At 37.8% G+C, this 7,216-nt stretch overlaps 1 long non-coding RNA gene across 1 annotated transcript in view; it reads left to right on the top strand.

Annotated features, from left to right (window-relative positions):
* The first annotated feature begins 1,562 nt into the window (after nucleotides 1-1,562).
* Nucleotides 1,563-7,216, top strand: part of LOC144307947 (uncharacterized) — a 47,521-nt gene continuing 41,867 nt past the window's right edge. Inside the window, exons 1-2 of the long non-coding RNA XR_013374599.1 lie at nucleotides 1,563-1,919; nucleotides 4,787-4,864. This is a non-coding gene — a long non-coding RNA (uncharacterized LOC144307947). The remainder of the gene's footprint in view (nucleotides 1,920-4,786; nucleotides 4,865-7,216) is intronic.

Raw genomic sequence — 7,216 nt, 5'->3', positions numbered from 1 at the left:
GGGCTCCAGCCCTGGAGACTTTTGCCACTCTGCTTTAGCCTGGCTACTTACGGTTCCCCTCCCCCACTTTATTTATTTAGTTACTTACTTACTTACTTATTTATTTATTTATTTTTCCTCCTTCCTCCCTTGTTAGAAGTGAAAGCTTTTCTCTAACTTTCCAGATGCTCTCTCTTTAAATCTCAGGTCAAATTCATAGGTGTTCAGGATATTTTGAAGTTATCTAGGGGGTAATCCCTGGGTGGCTCAGTGGTTTAGCACCTGCCTTCGGCCCAGGGTGTGATCCAGGAGTCCTGGGATCGAGTCCCACATCAGGCTCCCTGCGTGGAGCCTACTTCTCCCTCTGCCTGTGTCTCTGCCTCTCTCTCTCTCTCTCTTTCTCTCTCTCTGTCTTTCATGAAAAAATAAATAAAATCTTAAAATAAAAAACGAAAGTTATCTAGGTAAGTGTGTAGGGCTAGGTGAGTTGAGGATCCCTACTCTTCAGCCATCTTGCCCCTCCCTCTGTTCTATGCTTTTATCAAGCCCAGCTAGTATCCTTCTGATTGTTGTTTTCAATATCTATTTTGATTAGCCTTCTGGCTGTGACCTCTTCTTGTTCTGTCTTGTGATTTTTTTTCTAGGTCTCTGTTCTTTGTGTGTTGGGAAAGCTTGTTGTTTGTCCTATTTTTGCCAGAGCTGAAACTTTGTAGCCCTCTATGATCAATAGACCTGTTGTGTGTGGGGGGGGGTGGTGGGGAAGCAGGTTTATCCTTATCTTCTTATGGAGACACCTACTGCTGCTCTGGCTCTTGATCACACTTGCCCTAAGAAAAAATGTTCCTGCAAAGCGTAAGGGGATAGGGCTTAGTGCAAGCATCCACCATTGTTTGTGCTATGCCACTTGTGATGTTTGTCTGTGCTGATGGGAGTGATGAAAAATGGGGTTAGCCCCTTCTCCTCCTTAAGAAGGGAGTATCCCAGGCTTCAGTTTGATCAATGCCTTCACCCTGTCTTTGTCTGAGCTGACTGCCCACCTGGCAGTGCTGTGCTCCTTGGTTTTATCTGAGGTGCAGCTCTGCATTTCTAACTGCAAACTTTAGGTACTTGGCTTGCAATGGATCTGCACTGATCCCTTAGGGAGGGTCTCTATGTACTGTGGCTGGTCTCACTTTTTCCCAGAAAAGCAGTTGCATGAACTCACAAGTATTTGAATTTTATAGTAATGTGTAGTAAAAAGCCAGCATCCAGGTTAGACACCGCCTTCAGCAGGTGTCTCTCCATGTATGCTATTAAACAGGACACCTAAAAGATGCTTGTTGGCACTTTTTTCCTCTGAGAAACAATGCCACCTCTTCCAAAAGCACTCCAAGGAGGGGAACTTTCTCTCTCTCAGGGAGATCCACGGGATGTTCAGAGCATACTGTCTGTCTGCTTCTGGGCTTCTGCCCTCCTTCTCCACAGGAATACTGCCACACCCACCAGGTTCCACTCTGACATTGTTGCAGATTTCTACAACTTCAGACTTTTCGGTTGTGCTACTTTTAAACCTTGGTAATAATCAGTCAATTGTTTGGGGGAAATGTTTTTCTTGTACAATGTGTGCTTCTCTCTCTCTCTCTCTCTCTCTCTCTCTCTCTCTCCTCTCTCCGTGACCAAGGTTTTCTCCCCTCCACAGAACTCATGATTTTTTTTCTCCCAAATCATATCACCTCATCTATCTTCTACGATGTAGCCTCTTTTCTCCCTCTCATTGTGTAGTAGGTTCTCTGGGTCCTCCGACTGATAATTCTGGTATTTGGAATGATTTGACAATTGTCTAGCTGTGTTGGAGTACTGAAGCAAGCATAACGTCCTCCCAATGCTCAGACATCTTAACTCCTCTCCCACTTTTTTTTTCATTTTTTCACTTTTAACCTATTTATGTCTTTTGATCTCAGGTGAGTCATTTGCACATAGCATATAGTTAGATCATGTGGTTTAATCCGTTCTATCTAGCTTTGTCTTTTGTTTGAAAAGTGTAATTATTTTATGTTTTAGGTAATTACTTATATAGAGAAATGTACTTATTTCAAAGATTGTTCTATTTATTTGCTATATTTCTTATAGATTTTTTCTCCCTCATTTCTTGAATCATTGTCACTGATTTTTTTGTAGTGAAACGTTTGGGTGTCACTGATTTTTTTGTAGTAAAATGTTTGAATTCCTTTTCCATTTCATTTTGTCTGTATTGTATAGATATTTTCCTTCTGGTTACCATGATGATTTCATTTAGCAACCTAAACCTTTAACATTCTTATTTAAATTTATACTAACAACAATTATTTCTCTAAATATCTCTCTGTTCTTTTCTTTCTCACTTCCCCTTCTGGTACTGCCACAATATGTGCATTAATACACTTGATGGTCTTCCACACATTCTCAACACTCTGTTTACTTTTATTCATTTTTTTTCTTTCTGTTCTTCAGACTCAATAATTTCCACTCTTCCAGTTTACAAATTATTTCTTCTTCTTGCTCAAATCTGCTTTAGAATCTCTCTAGTGAATTTTTCATTTCAGATATTATATGTTACTTCAGAGTTCCTTTTTTTTTTAGTTTTTGTATCTCTTTACTGTTATTTCCATTTTATTTATATATTGTTTTCTTGACTTTGTCTACACCATCTTTTAGTTGAGAATCTTTAAGACAGTCATTCTCAAATCATTGTTGAGTATATACACCATTATATATCTAGCATCAAGACTTTTACAAGGACAGTTTCAGTTATTTTTCCCCTTAAAAGTGTAATATTTCAAAAAAGGGCAATATTTGTTTCTTTGTATGTTTTGCATTTTTTGTTAAAAGCTGGATATTGGAATTAAATAACATGGTAACTGGCAATCAGTTTATCCTCCTTCCCGAGTGTTTGTAATTTTTGTGGTTTCTAATATATTTTTTAATTTTTATAAACTGTGTTCCAACCATCAGCCTGAGGTATAAATTTAAGATCTCAGATTTTTTTTCTGAACTTTTCACTGATGATCTTGTTCTAATTTTCCCCATATAAGATGTGGTTTTGTAATGTCTAAGTCTTTAATGTCTGAATTCCTAAAGGAGAAAAATGAAAGGGGAAAGGAGGTAACCCTTTAAATACCACAGAAGTCACTCAGCCGAGAGAGAGAGAGAGAGAGAGAGAGAGAGAGAGATTTGCAACAGTAGGTGAAGGTGCAACAACAATGGCCACCATCTTCTTTGCATCTCTGTGCTCAGAAGCAGCAATCAGCATAGTATAGTTCCCCAGTGTTTGAAGGACAAGGTCTATTTTGTCCAAGCTGCATGCAAGCTGATATGGAAAATTATTCACATCTGTCTTTTATGGGCCAGGGGTGGGGGATTCGTACCTGGTGCTATGCTAAGAGCTGATACTAAAACAAATAAACCCAATTTACTATCTAAGATTTCTTCTGGAAATTACAAGTCCTCAATGTTTTCTAAAGTTCCAAAGGCATTACATCAGAAAGAATCGGTCAGTACAATTGTTGTATAGGTGGAGATAGATTCCGGATGCTGCCTGCTCCACCATTTCCCTGACACCATTGTTCTGTCAATTCTTGTAGCTTTTTTGGCCTGAGTTACACATTAAGTAAAACATAGGTCAGAGCCTTGTGTCAGTCCTTCAGACAGTGCCAAGAAAGTATAGAACATACATATACAATATTTTTTTAAATTAAGGTTTGCTTTTAACTCTAATAAACTAGGAAAAGAAAGGTCCCCAAACTGGCAATACAGGCTATTGTGGCTTCCAAATCAACACCACTATTGTGCCAGAGAGAGGGTGTAGCAACAGAAAGTAAAGTAAGCAAAAATTCCTAAAGTTTTGAGGAGTCTGTTTGTTTCACCTTTTACTTTGTTATAGTATTTTTCTATTGTTTCCCAGAGTTCTGATAAAATTCCTTCACACAATATCTGCTTGTTGCTCTATGTTTCTATGAAAGTACTAGAGCACTGATCTGCCTACTCTGTCATTTTCCTATTGTCACGTTCTTCCTTGGTTTTAACTTGCATTTCTCTGACAACTAATCATGTTCAGCATCTTTTCATATGATTATTGGCTCTATTTCTGGAGAAATGTCTCTTTCAAGTCTTTTCTCCTGTTTTTATTGAGTTCTTTGTCTTACTAGAATTTTGTTGTAAGAAATCTTCATATATTCTAAATACAAATTTTTATCATATACATACAAATATGTTCTTTATAAAATACATACATATATATGTAACAAATGCTTTCTCATTTTCTGTACGCTATTTATTTTTATAATTCATTTCAATGAGCAAGATGTTTAAATTTGATAAAACTCACTTTATTAATTTTTTTTTGTGCTTGTTCAGATATACTTTCATTCTCCAAAGTACCAATGATTTTCTCCTAGGTGTTTTCTAGGAACTTTATTGTTCTAACATTCATGCTTATGCCTTAATCCACTTTGAGTCCATTTTTGTCTAGGGTGTGATGTATGAGTCCAGATACATAGATAGGTAGTTAGATAGACCGATAGGTTTTTAAATTGTTTTATTTCCAATTATTCCAGCAAAATTTATCGAAAAATATTCATTTCATCACTGAGTTTCTTAGTGTATTTTATGAAACTATTTTACCTTATAATGTAGTCTTATTCTGTATTCTATTGTGTTTATAGCTGTATTTGTCTATTCTTCTGACATTAGAATACTACCTTGATTAATGTACCTTCATATATTAGTGTATTTTATGAAACTATTTTACCTTATAATATAGTCTTATCCTGTATTCTATTGTGTTTTATAGATGTATTTGTCTATTCTTCTGACATTAGAATACTACCTTGATTAATGTACCTTCATACAAGATTTAAAATCCGATAATGTAAGTACTCCAACTTTGTTCTTCTTATTATTTTTTCCATATTTTTTTTAAAAACTAATGTTCTTTTTCAGTTTATATTTGTTTCAGGACCCAGTTCATATTCCTTAGCCTCTAGTGACAGTTTCTCAGGCTTTACAGTGTTTTATAAGCTTATGCCTATAAAAAGTATTCATTAGAGGGATGCCTGAATGGCTCAGTCAGTTAAGCATCTGATTCTAGGTTTTCACTCAGGTCATGATTTCAGTGTCGTGAGACTGATCCTCCCCTCAGGCTCCATGATCAGCATGGAGCCTGCTTGAGATTTTCTGCCTCTCTCTCTCCCTCTGTCCCTCCCCCTGCTCGTGCTTTCTCTCTCTAAAATACATAGGCAGAGTTAATGTAGTAGAGTAGTAGGAGGCTTTTGAGCTTGCCTCATCCTTCAAACACAGTGAGATTAACATCCAACTATTTTGAATAACTCAAAATACAATGAGGATTAAGAAAACGGAAGCAAGTTTCACAACTGTGAATTGGGGGACAAAAAAGTCACAGGGCCCCTGTGACATAACTGAGAAAAGAGCAGAGACACTCACTGGTATACTGCACATAACCTGATCACCACTTTTCACTGTCTGCCACAATGGATACAAGCCTCTGAGAAAGTGCTTTTTTGGGACAGAACAGAGTAGGGGACTGAGTCAGACACAGAGGGCCAGTAACTTGGATCCAGCTTTTTGCTGTGCCTCACAAACTAGCGTCCATGAGCACACTGTATGACTACTGATTTGGGACAGGACAGTGCTGGGTGCATTTGCAAGGCTCTCCTCCAGGGGAGGAGAGTGGGTCTACACCTTGCAAGGCCCATAAAACCGTGGGAGTTTTGAATCCTGGCCACTGGCCAGAGATAAAAATACAAGAGATTTCTGTGGTGCAGGCACAGTGACAGACTGAAAACAGAAAGATTAATAGGAGATTGTTTTATTTTCACAGGACCTTCTGAACAGTAATAGCCAAGAGTTCCCTTCTCCAGGGATAAGAGGGTGGGATGATGCCATATTCTTCCTTCTCCACTACCCATCCCTCACTCCATCCATTAGCACAGTCAGATTTCAGAGAGAAATATATTGCCTTCTGTGGAGGATGGAGTTCACTGAACCCAAACCCCCTGCACCTGGCATGGGAATCTATAAAAGGGCAAGCCAGCTTGTGACCCAGTCCAGCAAGCCTCTCCCTCAGAAGACCAATACAGACCCCCTGCATATACCAAGTCTATTGATTAGAGAGTATGCCAAAACATCAGATTCTGTTGGAAAGAGAACCAGGGATCCCTGGGTGGCTCAGTGATTTGGTGCCTGCATTTGGCCCAGGGCGTGATCCTGGAGTCCCAGGATCAGGTCCCACATCGGGCTCCCTGCTTGGAGCCTGCTTCTTTCTCTGCCTGTGTCTCTGCCTCTCTCTCTCTTTCTCTCTCTCTCTCTCTCGGTGTCTCTCATGAATAAATAAATAATATCTTTAAAAAAAAAAAGGAAAGAGAACCAGATTTGCTTCTGTTTTTTTCTTTCTTCTTAATTTAAATTTTTTAATTTTTCTATTTATTTTTTAAATCTTCTATCTATACACACACACACACACACACACACACCACCCATATGTTTCTCCATTATCTTTTTTTTTTTTTTTTTGGATATCAAGCTTATAACCTTTTGTTCATTTGTTGGTTTGCTTGTTTAGTTCTCTTATTTTTTCAATCAGGCTCTCTCTCTCTCTCCTCTTATTGTTTTTTTCCTTATTTTCTTTTTATTCTTTGAATTAGGTTCGTAGTCATTTGTTTGTCTCCTTGTTTGTATTTTTGTTATTTTTAGTGTTCTCTTATCTAGGATTAGGCTTTTTTTAAACAATTTCCAGGTTTACATACGCAAATAAATCAAAGTACACCTTGTTAAAGGTCCAAACAACCCCCACTGCAAGGACAAACCAGAGGGGAAGTGCAGCCTAATTGCAACAGCAGACTGACTGCACATGGCATACACCAAAAACATTTCTTGAAGTTGTTGTTGCTAGTGTTGTTTTGTTCTTTTTCTGCTTCTTGCATTGTTTCATTTCTGAACAAAATGACAAGAGAGAGTAACTCACACCAAAAGAAAGAACATGAGGTAGCACTCTCTGCCAGGAATTTAATCAATACACATATAAGTAAGATGTTTGAACTGGAATTTGAAACAAGAATTATAAAGACACAAGATAGGCTTGTTGAAGAAAGCATTAAAAACACTAGAGGATCCCTACCTATAGAGAAAAACTGAAATTTCCTCATGCTAAAATTAAAAATGCTATTATTAAGATTCAGTCTCAAGTGGAGGCCATAAAAAGGAG

This window comes from Canis aureus, chromosome X (assembly GCF_053574225.1).
Source record: "Canis aureus isolate CA01 chromosome X, VMU_Caureus_v.1.0, whole genome shotgun sequence".
NCBI classification, from domain to species: Eukaryota; Metazoa; Chordata; class Mammalia; order Carnivora; family Canidae; genus Canis; species Canis aureus.
Note: the sequence above shows the minus strand (reverse complement) of the source record. Positions and strands in the feature narration are given on the sequence as shown.